Here is a 15,775-nt window from a genome sequence, read left to right on the forward strand (position 1 = left end):
GTGGGAAAGTGTCCTACCACAGAGGAAGGAATAAGGCAGCCTTCTCTAGAAACCTTCAGCAGAAGATTACAGAGTACCTCCATGAAAGTTTCATCTAGATCTCTCAGGAAGATTGAAGGGACATCCCTATAAACAAACTGCTTCGCATCACCCTAACTCTAGAGGGGGAATGAAAAGCAGATAAAACTCTCTCTCTCAGTTGTGCCACTACCTCTTCTAGCACAAGTAAATTAATGAAAAGTCAAAAGATTGTGTCCTTGTACATTGGGGGTGCCATCTCTGTAATTGAAAATTCATCTACACACTTACCTGAGATTCCGTCCCATGCTTGACTGGTGGGACTGGCTGGACAGTGGAGAAGTCAAAAAAAGGTCCTAGTTTGCTGTGCAGCTGGATCATCCCGTTGCCTGTCCCCCGTACTCCTCCTCCCCCATCACTTCCTCCTCATTGTTCACAACAGGGCCCTGTGACTTGGGCTCCTTGGAGGTATCCATGGTGCTGGAGGGGGCAGGGAGGTTGTGGCGTTTCCACCAAGCATTACATGCAGCTGTTTGTAAAAGCAGCAGGTCTGCAGGTTGGCAACACATCAATAGTGGGCTTCCCAAGCCAGCTGGTATGCCTGCCACAGTTCCTTGGCTTTCATGCAGCACTGCTGCTGGTTGCTTCTCCTGCATCCCCAGAGCAATCTGCTCATAGATTTCAATGTTTCTATGGCTGGTTCAAAAGCATGTCTGCACAGCCTCTTCTCCCCACAGGCCCAGGAGATCCAATATCTCCTGTCTATTCCAGACAGGAGCACATCTGGAGCATGTAAGCAGCATGCTCAGCAGGGCACTTGCACTCAACAGTGGAGAACTGCTAGGTTCTCTCACCAAGTCGGGCAATCAAAAATCAAAATTTCAAAAATTCACAGGGCTTTAAAGGGGAGGGGGGCTTCTGGTCTCTGTGTTCTATGAGCAATGGAGGTCACAATGGTGACCAGAGCAGTCAGTGTGGGGCATTGTGGGACAGCTGCTGAAGGACAGTTAGAGTAACAGTGTCAACACTCACGCTGCATCTACTTAAGTACATTGGCCATGGCTCTATGCCACTCGGAGAGGTGGTGTTGCTATGTCGGCCTAATGGAGCGCTTTCAGTGGTGGGAGATAGATTGAAGTGCAGACCGATGCACAACTAGGTCGACATAAGCATCTTGCATTAACCTAACTTTATAATGGAGATCAGGCTTTACTTCAGCTACTACCCTAGAGAGTAGTTCAATATGCTTGACCCCTCATAAGAGAATGTTCACTGGAAAACCAGGATGCAAGAATAAGAACACTGTAATTGGATATAAGTACTATGAGTGTACATAGCTTTGTTAAAAATAACCACACCAGCTTAGGACTTGTCTACACTTGAAACATTACAGCGGCACAGCTGTAGCATTTCAGTATAGAAACTCACTAAAGCGATGGGAGGGGTTCTCCCACTGGTTTAGTTATTCTATCTCCCCGAGAGGTGGAAGCTAGGTCAACAGAAGAATTCTATCAACCTAGCACTGCCTGCAACACCAAGAGTTAGGTCAGCTTAACTAGGTTGCTTAGAGTGTGAATTTTCACATCCCTGAGTGATGTAGCTGGGTCAACATTACTTCTGAAGATAGATCTGCCCTTAGTGGTTCAGAGAGGTTTGGGGGAGGGGGTGTTGGTTTTTTTGGGGGGGGGAGGGGGAGAGGTTCACTGCTGGTGTAAGATGTTGCAACTCCATTAGCTTCAGTGAAATTGTACCAACAGTGAACTGTACCTCTCATGAGAGTCAGGTTACACGAAACAACAAGAATACCTTAAAATAATGTCAGGAATTTGAAAACTGACACACACCCCCTCCCACAAGAAAAGAAAAGTGAAGTAAGTTCTAACTTAAGTCTCAAGGCTGAAGTTTTAATTCAGTGACGATAGTTTTAAATAAAATGTCTACTGACACTTCCACCCCCAACTCCCAAGAACAGCTCTGGTAAATAAAATAGGTATTCATTCAAAGTTAGGAGAGAACCTTACCATGCTCAACACTGTCAGCTCATACCATGAGAAAGTGAACAAGAATATGTAAAATGTAACTGATTACCTGCATTTACTACTCCAGCTATTTATGGCATATCACTTCAACAAGATATATGGCACAAACTGCAGAATCCAGATAGCATCACCTAAAGTCCTTTACAGACTGTATGAACTAGGACCACATACCCCAAGACACTGAAACACAGACACCTTTGTGGCAGAAATATAGGAGTTATTCACACCATCAACACTGAAATGTTTTAAAGAGGAAAGTAAAGAATAGACAAAGAATAATTGAAATTATAAGGGAACATATGATTAGTAGGCAGAATATGGTTTAAGCTAGGATCTCAAACAAGTAATTAAGAAATTGAAAAAAAAAATCTTTCTGAAAGCCATAGTTCAAAAATCAGTGATTACAATTACAAGAGGTACAATTTAACTTCTTAGAGTATGTCCACACTGCAGCTGGGAGCAAACTTTCTAGCCTGAAGACTTGTGCTAGTGTGGCTGTTCATTCCCTTTGGGGCACCTGGCACTGACCACTGTTGGAAGACAGGATACTGGGCTAGATGGACCTTTGGTCTGACCCAGTATGGCCGTTCTTATGGCTCACCAGGGAATAGGCTGGGTATGAACTCTCATGGCTAGCCCAAGCCTCCACCAGTGTGGCAATGTTCACACAGCTATTGTTAGTGCACTAGCATGAGACCTACCCTCCAACAGAAGTCTGTCTATCCAGGTTGGGAGGCTTGCTCCCAACTGCTGTGTAGTCATACTCTAGGGCAGAGGTAGGCAACCTATGGCACGTGTGCTGAATGCGGCATCTGAGCTGATTTTCAGTGGCACCCACACTGCCCAGGTCCTGGCCACCGGCCCGGGGAGCTCTGCATTTTAATTTAATTTTAAATGAAGCTTCTAAAACATTTTTAAAACCTTATTTACTTTACATACAACAATAGTTTAGTTATATATTATAGACTTATAGAAAGAGACCTTCTAAAAACGTTAAAATGTATTACTGGCACGCGAAACTTTAAATTAGAGTGAATAAATGAAGACTCGGCACACCACTTCTGAAAGGTTGCTGACCCCTGCTCTAGGGATTTTAAGAATATTCACTTCATAAAAGTGTATATATGCTTGTAATCTGCATGCTGGACATTTTTGTCCAATATTCAAAATCTGTTTGCATACATTGAGAACGTATTGCAATGTAGCATTCTAATCTGAAAGGGAAATTAGGTTAGATTGTTAAAATGTTCATCTTTTATTTTCTTCTCAGTTTGCAGAATTCATGCAGTAGTTGGTAAAAGACTTTTTTATTTTTTTTTTATTTTATTTTTTTTGCATCTATATTAGCTCAAGCTCATCAGATATCACTCAAGAACTAAGATCCCAATCCTGCAATGGGATCCATGTCACTGGACCCCTTTGTTCCCACATTGAGTGCTACTGCAGTCAGTGAGGGTTTACTTGAAACTAAAATATTTGCTTACCAACACTTTTTCCTCCACTGAATGTGTGCTTGCTGGCTTGCTAAAGGGGCAAGTTACCAAGAGACATCATAAATAATGAGGGACAATATTACTTTAATAATACCTCGCAAATAAATCTTAACATTTCTACATGAAATGTGCTAAAAGACATTCCAAGCTAAACGAAGATTATCCTATAAAGTGTTAAAGATAGTTAAGTCCAAAGCTGACTGCGAAGAGCTACAAAAGGGATCTCAATAAACTTGATGGCTGGGCAACAAAATGGCAGATGAAATTCAATGCTGATAAGTGCAAAGTAATGCACATTGGAAAATATAAACATGACTATACTTACAAAATGATAGAGTGTAAAATTAGCTGTTACCTCTCAAGATCTTGGAGACACTGCAAATATTTCACTGAAAATATTCCCTCAATGTTCAGTGGCAGATGAAAAAACTAACAATGTTAGGAACCATTAGGAAAGGCATACATAATAAACAGAAAATACCAATGCCACTATATAAATCCATGAACCTCCAATACTATATGCAGTTCTGGTCAACCCATCTCAAAAAAGATATATTAGAATTGGAAAAGATACAGAAAAGGGCAACAAAAATTATTAGGGGTATAGAACAGCTTCCATAAGAGGAGAGATTAAAAAGACTGGGACTGTTTATTTTAGAAAAGAAACAGCTACGGGTGAATATAGTAGAGAAATATAAAATCATGAATGGTATGGAGAAAATGAATACGGACATGTTTATTTACATAACACAAGAACTAGGGGGCACCCAATGAAGTTAAAAGGCCCCAGATTTAAAACAAACGAAAGGAAGTACTTCTTCAGATAATGTGTGGTCAAGCTGTGGAACTTGTTGCCAGGGGATGCTGTGAAGACCAAAAGTATAACTAAGTATAAAAAATTAGATACGCACATGGATGATAGGCCCATCAATGGCCATTAGTCAGGATGGTCTGTGATGCAACCCCATGATCTGGGTGTCTCTAAACCTACGACTGCCAAAAGCTGAGTCCAAACAACAGGAGATGGATCACTTGAAATTGCCCTGTTCTGTTCATTCCCTCTGAGGCATCTGGCATTGTCCACTGTCAAGATACTGGGTTAGATGGACAATTAGCCAGTCTCATGTTCACACAACACTATCTTTGGACCAAAATATTTTCTCTAATAAGAGTTTAAGCAAAAATGAAGTCAAATAGAAGTGCAAGACATTCAATATGTTTAGTATATCAATGCATGCATTTTCATCCTGGAAGACCAAAGCATCCTCAAGCTGGAAAGCCTGGTCAGATCTCAATTAAATCCTGTAACCTCAAGGCTACAACCAAAACAAACAACAGCAGGCATTAAACTCACTTTACAGTAATTTAATATATTGTACTCCATCTTAAACAACTCAAGAGGTTTTTGATAATTTGAGTTATCCATATTCCTCGATATGGAGGGCAAAACAGATAATGCAATCTAGATTCTGCTCTGTAGTTCAGTATAACAGCCCATAAAATGAAAACAATTTTCTTAGTACAGTAGAACCTCAGAGTTACGAACACCTCAGGAATGGAGGCGACTTAATACAGCTTTGAAATCTACTATGCAGAAGAAAAATGCTGCTTTTAAGCATCTTAATTTAAATGAAAGAAGCACAGAAACAGTTTCCTTACCTTGTCAAATCTTTAAAAAAAAAAAAAAAACTTTCCCTTTTTAGTAGTTTACATTTAACATTGTACTGTACTATACAGTATTTGCTTTTTTTGTCTCTCTGCTGCCTGACTGCGTACTTCAGGTTCCAAATGAGGTGTGTGGTTAACTGGTCAGCTCGTAACTCTGAGGTTCTACTGTACTCCTTTTTAATCCTTAATTTTTAAAAAAATAAGTATTCATGTAATTTAAAAAAAACCTCTTTATTCCACAATAGAAAGGATTTGTGACAGTTCAGAGAAGAAGTGCTTTCTATCCTTCTATCACACATGGAGTTTCATTATACCACCTTAATTCTGTTGCTCGGTGTTGTACAGAATAGCTACACTGCAGCCCGTATGTATGGAGACTAAACTTGTAGATTCAGGCAAACCAGACTGTTTAACTCAAATACTTACAGTTTGAGAATTTAACAATTTTAATGAACAAAGTGTATACATATTCTCACTATACTATTAATTTGCTGACATAAATCACTAAAGCAGGTAATAAAAAAAAAGACCACTCTTGGTAATAGCTTTCAGAAGACCAAAGAAAAGAATCAGCTTTGAACTGACATCCACCAGCTGCAACAATATTCTGTGCAGATTTAGACCCACCACCGTTCATAACCCCCACATAACTGTGGTCTTTTCTCAATAGGATTTTCCCTCCGTTTTATTTAAAGCCGACCTAAACGAAGACTCAGTGTCAAACACAAAACATCTACAATATATATTTGCTATGTGCACAGATGCTTGTAATGTTTTGCACCCCAGGAACAGATACTGGAAAGATGAGAGAGACTCTCTGTACACAAAACGCAACAGCTGCCCAATGTCCACATCCAGCAACTGGTACCTCACCAATCAGTAACACTGTACACAAACACAACACATTCCCCATTTTCCTCCATCTCACTATTTCCCTCCCTCTACACCAGCTGCTGTTATTAATCTGTATTGCCATTCTCCACACCTTGCAAAAATCAGCAAGTCCGATTGATTGTAAACATCTCCACCAATTCCATAAAACAGCGGATCGAGGGAGAACAGAGAAAGAGGTGGTAGATGCACCAAGTGGTGTAATGGAGATCTGAACACTGAGCAGCTGCTTCCTGCAGTAACAGCAGCAGCACTACACCTTACCCATCACAGGACTGCGAAGAGGTACAGACACACATAGTGACCATCCCCCTCACCCCAGCATCTGCTTAGACCACCACAGGAGCCCCTTTCATCCCAGCTATCAGCACAGCAGCTTCTACACAACTCCCAGACAAGAGCCCCCAGCCCATCCCCTGACTCATCCAAAACGAAAGCTTGAGGCCCCTCAAAACCTCCACACCCTGAGCCTGGCTCCCAACCCCTAGCCTCCCCAACCCAATCCCAAAGCCTGAGCTACAGCCCCTTGCCCCAGACCCCACACCTGCTAAGGCTTCTCCCACGCATTATGCCCCCGCCCCCCAGTGCCTCATCTCACTACAGAGCCCGCACCCTGACCCAGGCTGCGTCTACCCACCAATGTCAGAGATCTCAGCCTCTGCCCCTCCCGCAACGCCTGCACCCTGGCTCCCCCAGCCCAGACTCAGCCCCTCTACCCAATACCTACACCCCGTCCCCAACACCTGCGCTCTTCCTTCGCTAGCTCCTCCTCACCTGCACCCCTGCTCCCCCAGCCCCTCGGCCCAGTATCTGCACCCCCTCCCCAACAGCGGCGGCCTTTCTTCGCTAGCCCCTCTCACAACGCCCGCACCGCCAGCCTCGCCCCAGGCCTGCACCCCCTCCTCCCAACACCTGCACCGCTGCTCCCCCAACGGCCGTTCCCCCAACGGCCGCTCCCCGAGCCCCGCCCGCGCCCCTGCTCCCCCAGCCCGCGCCCCGGCGCCGCTCCGCTCACCCCGGCGTGCAGAAGAAGTAACGGCGGCGGCAGCCTGCGGTCCTGGGAGGCAGCTGCAGACTCTCCCCGTTTTCGGCGCGCCTCTGTCTCCTCCAGCCCCAAGCCCCGCCCCGCTCCCCCAACACCCCTCCCCAGCAGGGTGCGGCTTCCAGGGGCCGCAGGCCAACAACCGCGCCGCCAATTGGAGGGCGCAGGCTCGGCAACCAAGCGGCTCTCCCATTGGCTAAGGGAGGGGAGAGAGGCGGGGCCCAGGCGGGGAGGGGGTAAAACAGAGAGAAGCTGGGGGAAGGGTGGAATCGAAGGTGGGGTGTGGCGGGAAAAGCAAAGTCGCGGGGGGGGAACAGCCCGTGGCAGGCTGAAGGGGGGAGGGGAGGAGGTAGAGTAGAAGGCATAAGAAAGAAATGTAAGAGTGGCCACTGGCCATACTGGGCCTGACCAAAGGTCCATCCAGCCCAGTATCCTGTCTGCCGACAGTGGCCAATTCCAGGTGCCCCAGAGGGCATGAACCTAACAGCTAATGATCAAGTGATCTCTTTCCTACCGTCCATCTCCACCCTCTGACAAACAGAGGCTAGGGCCACCATTCCTTACCCATCCTGGCTAATAGCCATTAAGGGACTTAACCTCCATGAATTAAACCCTGTTCTAGTCCTAGCCATCACAACCTCCTCAGACAAGGAGTTCCACAAGTTGACTGTGCGCTGTGTGAAGAAGAACTTCCTTTTATTTGTTTTAAACATGCTGCCCATTAATTTCATGTGGTGGCCCCTAGTTCTTATATTATGGGAACAAGTAAATAACTTTTCCTTATTCACTTTCTCCTCACCACTCATGATTTATATACCGCTATCATATCCCCCCTTAGTCTCCTCTTTTCCAAGCTGAAAAGTCCTAGCCTCTTTAAGCTCTCCCCCTATGGGACCCATTTCAAACCCCTAATCATTTTAGTTGCCCTTCTCTGAACCTTTTCTAATGCCAGTACTTTGAGGCAGCTACGTTGAGGGGTGAAGGCAGATTTGGGGGGGATTGCGAGCTGAGCACGGTGAGGGTGCTAATGCAAAGGAAGGTGTTAGCTGTAGGGGAGCAGACACAATGGGGTGGTGCAAGCTAATGGGAGCTGTGTTCTCTTCACCTCTGAGAATCAGGCTCGTTATTTAAGTCCCTAACTTTATGCTCCTCCCATCAAAATATTGTCCCTCTGCATTATTATTATTGTTGTTCAGACAGTGCTATCACCAGGTACAGATAGGACAAGATGCATACCAAAAAAAAATCCACAAATATAAAATCATTGCTGGTAAAGCGTGCAGATGACCATATATAAATGGAATAGTAAATAAGTCACTATTACAGAGTAATGTGGATTGATTGGTAAGCTAGTCTAACATGAACAACGTGTTTTAATGTAGACAAAAGCAATGTCATTTATATATTCTAGGAACAACTTTTGGGTCATGGTGAATAGCCAACTGAACCTGAAATCCCAGTTCTAAACAGTGCATATATGAGTGGAACTACGATCATTAGCTGTATAAACAAGGGAATGGTTATGGTAAGAAGTGGGGAGGAAGTATTACTCAGGGCATTTGGTGAGACCACTAGTGCAAAGGATTCAGAAGGAGTTATAAGAACAATTCAAATTCTGGAAAACCTGCCTTACAGGTAAAGATGAAAAAAATCTTTAGTTTATCCAAGAGAAGGTTAAGGGATGACTTGGATCACTGTTTACAAGTGCCTATATGGGGAGAAGATTTGATAAGAGAACTGTTTAATGTAACAGACACTGGTATAACAAGATCCAGTCTGTAAAGCTAAACAAAGTCAGACTAGAAGTAAAGTGCAAATGTATAACAATGGGGGTAATTAAACATTGGGACAATTTACCTACAGATGTGGTTGGATATTCCATCACTTGAAGTATTTAAATCAACACAATGTCTTTCTAAAAGATAGCTTCTAGTTGAGTTTGTGCTGTAAGCTTGTTTCTAGAATCACATGGTGAAATTTTGTGGCCTATATTATGCAGGAGGGCAGATTATATCATCACAAATGGTCCCTTTTGGTCTTTCATAGTTTTTTTTTTTTTTTTTTTAAAAGTCGTTTCCCATGGAATTCGTTTTTCTGGTGCGGGGGGGGGGGGGGGAGGAATCTTGTTTCAGGAAATTGAGATATATCAGACATTAATGTCATCACAGTCTATTCACCATCGTTGCTGATTTACTTCCCACCCTTGTCAACTACCATCCCCAGATATTTGTAATGATCTCTGCATCACACCTGCTAGGTCTAAAAAACAGTGCTTTATAGTATGAAAGCAGGCAGGGCTCTTGCTTTTCAATAAAGGTATAAATCAGTGAAAACATGCTTTCACAACCAGTACGTTTCTTAGAGCACTTGTCCTGGAGAAGTTATTAGAAAGAAAATAATAGAATCCTTGATAATATAAAGAACTTTCAAGAGCCATAGTGAAGAGGATGTCTCTGATTGCCTAGTTGAAATACAGCCACTTATTAAGGTTGCAAGACTTGTTTTAGTCTTTGGTTTGCTCACTGGTTAGCAGAGAAAAGCAGTAGGCCATGGTATAGCACAAACCCAACATCCAGTCCAGCTGGGCTCTGAAACAGTGGGACATGGAGAATGAGATATTTTTGGCAATGTGGTGTAAGACTTTCTATTATGGAAACAACCTAGGAGATGACCTGGGCTAAAAACTACCTTAGTCATGAAGAAGGGCTACCATCAACTGTTGAAAAATCTGCCTAAAATTGGGCATCAAACAAAATTCTCAAAAATTCTATGTAATAATGCTCAACACTTAGACTAAAGTATCAGATGGCTTCCTTCTATCTTCTGTCAGACTCTGATCAATTGGAACTGCAGATGCCCAGCACCTCAGAGGATCAGCCATCTCCATGCAGCCACCTTTCTCTACTCCTCTTGTCTCAGGCCTCTGCCTCGCTCATCTCTCTCTCTTCCTTTACTGTCCATACCTCTTTATACACTTAAAGCTCTAGTCGGTCACTCCTTATTCAGGCAAACCAGCCAGTGAAGTCAATGGATATTTTATCAGAATAAGGAATGTTGGAAAAGGCACTTACTTTTACAAGTGCTTATTTCTTTTGCTTCTACAACATCCTGTCTAAAGAGTTTTAGTTCTAAAGGGTACTGGCACTCCTCTTGCATGGTAGTGCTTATTTCACAAACTGAAGACACACACACACACACTCTCTCTCTCTCTCTCTCTCTCTCTCAAAGTACTGATTTATTGCAGTAGAGGAGAAGCATCCCTGCAGCTGCAGTAATACACATTTGAAATAGGAGAGAATGGAAAAACCAGATTACCGTGAGCCTCTGGAATCAACAATTTTCCAGATAATGAAATGTTTTTCCTTTTGTTAGCCAGAAATAGGTCAAAAATCAATATTTGCCCACTCAATTAATGGAGAAAACAGTCTCAAGAGACAGCTACCTGTTATTGAAATTGTTCTCTACAGTTGCTTTGGTACACCAGAGAGCTAACAACTAGAATTGTCTGCTACCAAGGTAATTTATGGTCTGCCCACTACAAGCCAGAAAAATGACATCATCAAGCCATCAACCATTTCTCATTTAAATCCCTCCTCAAGACTCATTTCTTCCAGTGTCCCCACCTAACAGCAAATTCATGATATTCACCATCCTATAACTTTCTCATTTTCAGATAAATGTAAGAAATAAAAACAAAACCCCAGAACACAGAACCACTAAGAGAGACATGCAGATGCCTAGACTGACCATGTGATCTTATTGCCGTAAGCCTTTGGATGCTTCCTGGGAGTACCCTGGTCTGTGAGGTACCTCACTACCACCTGCCCTTAACATGAAGAAGCCTTGTCTATGTCATCTGCTAAAGATCAGCTCCTCAGCTTCACCAGCCACAGGCAACACAAGCACTCACCTCTGGACCTACGCAGGCCATACTTATTCACAGATCTGCTGCTTCCAAAGAAATAGTACACCCAAATTTACCAGTTCCACCTCAGATCACTGCCCCACTTAACACATAGCACTTAGATATGTTTATAGTGAAATCAAGTATAGATTTATTGAACAAAGCACTGAGATTCAAGTATTGGAAATAAATGGTTACAGATACAATCAAATCATAACAGTCATTGTAGAACCTAGCCTTAATTAATTAGATGCCCCCATGTCTTGTAGAGTAATGCTCATCCTAAATCCTTTCAGCATTTTACAGCCAGGCTGGCTGTGACCCTCCTTTCATAAGACAAACATGCTTTTAGCTGGTCTCCTCAGTAGAGGAACCTGCGCATTCCCTGATATACCAAATTAATCCTTTGATCTTAGTCATAAATAGGACACCCCTGCTGACTGTTTTTTTTTTCCTGTAGATTGTCTCTCTAATAGATCTCACAATCTTTCAGCTGGTATCTGGCTCAATATGCAAATTGGCATCCATTGTGAGGCATACAATGCACTCATGACATCAGCGCTGGAATAGAGGAGACCAGGGCACCATGGCCCTCCCACTTTTTAAAAGTGGCCTGGCCTGGCCACTTTTTGCCACGGTCCCCCGCTCCTCCTCTTCCCCCGAGGCCCTGCCCCCCCAGCCAGGCTGGCAGATGGAGCCCGGGCAATGGGTGGCGCCACACCATGGACCCTGCACCTGCCCGGGGTTTGGGGGCTGAGAGCAGCCCCCAGTCCATGTCCCCGCCCAGGGCAAGTGGAGGGTCCGTGGCTCCTCACAGCTGCTTGGTCGCGTCGCTCTTACCATGGCCAGGCTGTGGCTCTGAGGCGCCATCCCCCAGCTGGAGCCAGGTCAGGGTCAGAGCCATGCAGGCAGCTGTGGGGAGCCAGAACCCAATACCTGCTCGGGGGGGGCCTGCAGGGCAGGGATACGGGTTGGGGGCTGCTTTTGGGTCTTGGCCCCCCCACCCCAGGCAGGTGGAGGGTCCGCGGCTCCTGGCCCGCTCCGGCTTCCAGCTTGGCCAGGGCCTCAGGCAGAAGGGGCAGGGCGCCCCCACTTTTGGGAAGGCTCTGCTAGGGCTGCCTCACAGAGAGATAAGCATGTTACCTCCTGCCTGAAAGGAACATGTTCGAGGTATCTTAACTCCCAGACCTTAAGAACATAATTTTTAGTATAAATACATAATTTCATAAATATGACCCATGCATACATTTTGTAATGATTATGACGACCAGGGCACCCAGTAGAGCTCTCACATGCCTTTGGTGAACTATTGTGCCTATAATTGACCCAGGAAATGCCTGTAAAATACTATGCACCCCCTATGCCCTCTGCCAGTTTGCACTAAGAGGTTGCTCAGTCAGACCCTTGTTCTCCTCAGTCCCACCTCCCTACTCTTTGCCACCCTCACTTGTAAACTGTAGACCAGAGGTTCTCAAACTATGGTCCGTAGCTCCATTCAGGTGGTCCACAGATAGTTCCCTAAGGTGTGCGCCTGGGCGGCTGCACACGAGAGCATGAAGGGCCACCCACCTAATTAGTGGAGCCGTTCCGACGTGGCTCCACTAATTAGGTGCCTGGACCCTGGAGAAGACGCACATGTAAAGTGAGGTGGTGGCCTTGGGAGAAATAAGGGGTAGGTGGGAGGGGGAAGTGGGGTGAAAAGAGGAGGTGGGGGGAATTTGGGATGTGCAGGGCTGCGGTGGCCTGAGAAAGAGAAGACGTTCCCCAGCTCCAGGGCTGCAGCTGCCGAGGAGAGATGGCCTTCCTTCCTAGCCTCAGCTCTGTGGCTGATGTGGCGGGGGAGAGACCCCCCTCCTTCCCAGCCCCCGCTTGGGGGCTGCCATGGCGGGGGAGAGAGGGCACATCCATCGCATTAGAAAGGTAAGACTACTGATATTAAAATGTGAGTTGTGCACTTTTATTTGTAGAACAAAAAAAAATTATAATAAAGTTTTTTTTATATAGTGCTTTTATCCAAGTGCTTTACAATAATTAGCTAATGGTACAAACAACATTTGGAAAGGTCATTAAGTGGTCTTCCGAGACCCTCAGCAATTTTCAAGTGGTCCGCGAAAAAAAGGGTTTGAGAACCACTGCTGTAGACAGTAAATTCTCTGGGGCAGGAACTGCTTTTTCCAAAACTCGACAGAAGAGCACAGGACATGTACAATAGATAGCAAACAGTTTACAATCTACTGGTACTGGGATTAAAGCACAGGACTAAGGGTTAGGGCACCTGGCTTTTCCTTTTCTGGCTGTGGTCTGACTCCCTCTCGAGTCACTTGACCTCTTCACCACCTGTAAAATGGTGGTGATAATTCCTACTCCATGTACCTTTGATGAGGTTTAATTAAATTGATATTTGTAAAGCACTTTGAGATCCTCAGAAAATAGCAGTAGTGCTCTTATTTGAACTACAAAGTGTAGCAATGTTATGGAAATGATCTGCATAAGATTCACCTAATTGTTCTTTTGGGACTCTTGAGTTATTTTTTTTCCCCTTTTTCAAAAATGAATTAAACACCACAATGGTCCTGTAGCAGAGTTGCTGTTTACTGTGACATTCCCCTGGTGTTATCCGGACCAGTGATCTGCTAGGTCACTCCAATCCTTGACTCTGGGAGCCAGCCTTACCCTGCCTCTGCTGTGAGAACCCCCACTCCTGAACTATTCTCACAGCGCCTCTGGCATGTAAGCTGCTCCTTGGTTTGTGCAACCGAATGACACTAGCCAGTATCTCCAGTCCCAGACACAACCCTAGGAACCTCCGTCTTGCAGTGTCCAGTTATGCCCACTGGACACTGCAAGCTTATATGAGTTCATCAGTTTAACAAAGAAATTGATATGCACCAGGCTTGTTATCCCAAGGGGAGTCTCTAACACACTTTAAACCAAACACATTGCTTCAGATAGAACAAATAAATTGATTAACTACAAGACAGATTTTAAGTGATTATAAGTTAAAACATAAGTCACATTTGGTCAAATGAAATAAATCAAAACGCATTCTCAGCTGATCTTAACACTTTCAGTGCCCTTACAAACTTAGATGCTTCTCACCACAGGCTGGCTAGTTGTCCCTCAGCCAGGCTATCTCCTTTGATCAGCGCTTCAGTCGCTTGGTGGTGATGTCTGTAGATGGAGGTGGAAGAGAGAGGAAGAGCTTGGCAAAAGTCTCTCCCTTTTATCATGTTTTTTCTTCCCTCTTGGCTTTGGCCCCCCCCTTTCAGGGTCAGGTGAGCACTTACCTCATCGCAGTCCATGATTGACCAACGGACTCACTCAAGAGTCCAACAGATCCTTTGTTGTTGCCTAGGCCAGTGTCCTTTGTTCCTGTGAGGCTGGACTGGGTTTGTCCCATACATGCCCTGATGAGGTCTGAACTGCCCCTCTGCTCTTGGAGAGTTTTGTCTGGGCTTGTTTATGAGGCTGAAAATGTGTCCTCATGGCTAACTATATACATGAAATTACAACCTATAATATTACTGTAACAACAATGCTCAGTGCATCATGAGCCTTCTGAAGACACCCGACATGACAAAACTTTGCATTGGATACCACACAATCATTTTACAAGGATGAACATGGGCTGCAGGGTGTTCCCACGAGGTACAGAACGTCACAACTGAGCACCCCCTTTTGGCCCAAGGTGCCTCTACATCACCCTGGCTCTGTTTCTCCGCTTTGGAGCCCCTTCCAGACTTTCTTGGGACTACCACCAACCACTGCCTGGCGCTGGGTTGATAGCCAAAACAATTCAAAGGAGTCCTCAGTGTCCCCAAAATAAAGTCCACTATAGCAGCACAAAAGTTTATACTCACATCCAGCTCTTCTACCACACATGGAGTTCTTACTCTGTCCCAGATAAATGTTCTTCACAGAGATACTGATCGTGCCCTTCCTAGTGTAAGCTCAGCCTTCTGGCTCTGGCTTACTTCTTCCAATGATTGCACTTCCTGTTCTGAGAGCAGGCATTATATATACCGCTGTCCTTCAGAGAGCTTCCTCCTGATTGTTTGGGAGAAAAGGGAGCCCTGCTTCCTCTCCACCCCCACAGGTCTCCTGATTCCCAGGCACTTAAAGGGACAGTATCCTATTTTTTCCCCATCCAGTTACTAATTCTCTGGGACTAATTCCCCTCTTCTTGCTACAAGACCATTTCTAGGGCCTTTGTTCATTCCAATATCCCTGGAATGGGGTCTTCTGGCCCCCTCCAGTCTTAAAGGGCCCGTATACCCCATGACAGGTCCCTTAGGTACACTAGAGAATTGGGTGTTTTGCACATTGAGCAGCAGTCTCCCTTCTCCGGGTGTCCTAGGCTCTACACCTAGGACATCAGACTCTGGTTTGGGCATTTGTGGGTGAGACTTTCTGGGATTTGTGGGTGGTTCCATGTTGTGGCTTGTAATTGTCATCTGATCCAGGCCTTTGAAACTCTGGGATGGTCTCCAACTCCTTTGGCCTTTAAAAGTCCCTCCCCTCATTAGCTCTCTGCTAGCTTTTCCCTGGGGCGTGAAGGGGAAGATCTAAGCCTGCACACTCCCTTGCTGTAGATCCACAAAGAGAAGACCCACATTGCAGATAATACTGCTGAAAGACCTGACCGCAGGAGTCCAATTGTACAAGGCTCAAAGAGGAAAAAAACTAATAAAGGTAAAATTTCCTTATGAAAATGAGCATA

General features: G+C 44.8%; 1 protein-coding gene across 8 annotated transcripts in view; it reads right to left on the reverse strand.

The window, feature by feature from the left end:
* ADD1 (adducin 1) overlaps window positions 1-7,214 on the reverse strand; it is a 116,694-nt gene extending 109,480 nt beyond the window's left edge. For all 8 annotated transcript variants that reach the window (XM_024198573.2, XM_024198569.2, XM_024198571.2 and 5 more), the window contains exon 1: window positions 7,125-7,214. The gene's annotated coding sequence lies outside the window, so the exon portion shown is untranslated. The remainder of the gene's footprint in view (window positions 1-7,124) is intronic.
* Between the last annotated feature and the right edge of the window lie 8,561 nt (window positions 7,215-15,775).

Source organism: Terrapene carolina, unplaced genomic scaffold (assembly GCF_002925995.2).
Source record: "Terrapene carolina triunguis isolate 2854851 unplaced genomic scaffold, T_m_triunguis-2.0 Scaffold66, whole genome shotgun sequence".
Classification (NCBI taxonomy): Eukaryota; Metazoa; Chordata; order Testudines; family Emydidae; genus Terrapene; species Terrapene triunguis.